This window comes from Tenrec ecaudatus, chromosome 1 (assembly GCF_050624435.1).
Source record: "Tenrec ecaudatus isolate mTenEca1 chromosome 1, mTenEca1.hap1, whole genome shotgun sequence".
NCBI lineage: Eukaryota > Metazoa > Chordata > Mammalia > Afrosoricida > Tenrecidae > Tenrec > Tenrec ecaudatus.
In genome coordinates, this window is record NC_134530.1 from 35,749,101 (window position 1) to 35,750,613 (window position 1,513).

The window sequence follows — 1,513 nt, forward strand, 5'->3', positions numbered from 1 at the left end:
CTCATTCACTCCTCCAGCCTCACTGAAACACACCAAGCAGGCCCTGCCCCAGGGCCTTTGCACTGGTTCTTCCTGCACCACTCTTTGCTCATAGTCCTTTTCTGACAACCTTATGGAAAACAGCACCCCTGTCCCTCCAGCCACCTGGAGCCAAACCAAAAACCAAGCGCACTGCCATCAAGTCAGTTCCTACTCAGAGACCCCATGGGACAGGGTAGGCCTGCCTCTGTCAGTATTGAGACTAACGCTTTTTAACATTTAGTATTAATTGGTAGTTAATACATATATCATTCCATAGTTCAATCACGTCAACAGTATTGTACAATTGCCACCGCAATCAGTTTCCAAACATTGCTTTCCTTCCTGGACTCCCTGACACCGGCTCCCTTTTACCCCGCTGCTGCCACCAACACCACGTACCACCCTCCACAAGACCATAACTCTTATGGGAATAGGAAGCCTCATCTTTCTCCGCAGATGCGACTGGTGGGTTTGAACCCTTGACCTTGCAATTAGCAGCGCAATGTGTAACCCACTACACCACCAGGGCTCCTTCCCCCTGGAACCAAACACATCAAAAACAAAACTGAGGCCATCTAGGGCATGCGACCCCCTGTGGGTTTCGGCGACTAGGAGTAATTTAGAACTGTGGACCATGTGATGCTCAGCCCAGTGCAAAACCACTACACCACCGGGACTCCTGCCGGCCGGGAAGAGTACGTATTTATTTGCTCACGCCTCTCTCACTGTATTGCACGTCTGTGAGGGCAGGGATTCGTGTCCACGTAATTCACTACTGTATTCCTGTTGCTGCTCAGTAGGTGTTTGGGGGATGGGTCACTGGAACTTTCTAGCGAGGGAGCAGCTCCGCTTTTTCACCGATCCAGCTAAGAATGTTACGGGAACAATGGCGGTTAATTTTCCTGCAGCGTTTCCCTAGGACCAGACCCGTAAGAGTGTTATCTCCTTGCACACAGCTCCGCATTACGTCCCCGCGCTCAGCGAGCTGCGGTTCAGGGTGCGCTCGGAGAGGTCAGGCGACTTGGCCCGGGTCGCGCGGCTAGGGCACCGCAGGAGGCCTGGGGCATCTCGGCGGGCTCCAGAGACTGCGCGTGAACCTGGGGACCACGATTTGCTACACCCCGGAGACAGAAGAAAGCGTCCAAATGAAAGTCAGCGGGCGAGCTTTGAGCGCTCCGCGAGGCCGCCGCTCCCCGCGCGCCTGGTCCCGCCCCACTGCTCTTTGATTTTGCCAGCGCCCGCGGCCCCACTGACCCCGCCAAGAGTTATGGGGGCCGCGGGACCCATAATCCAGCATTCCGGGACTCCCGGCGTCGGCGGGGCACGGCGCCCCGCGCGGTGATAGATGAGCGGGTCTCGGGCGCGGGCTTTGTCCCAGCTGGGCGGGGATCGGGAGTGGCAAGCGGCTTTGGATACGGGCGGGGGTGGGAGGCGCGGGGGAGGACACGGGGGCGGGGGAAGGAGAGGGAGAGAGAGAGAGAAAACGCGCGCG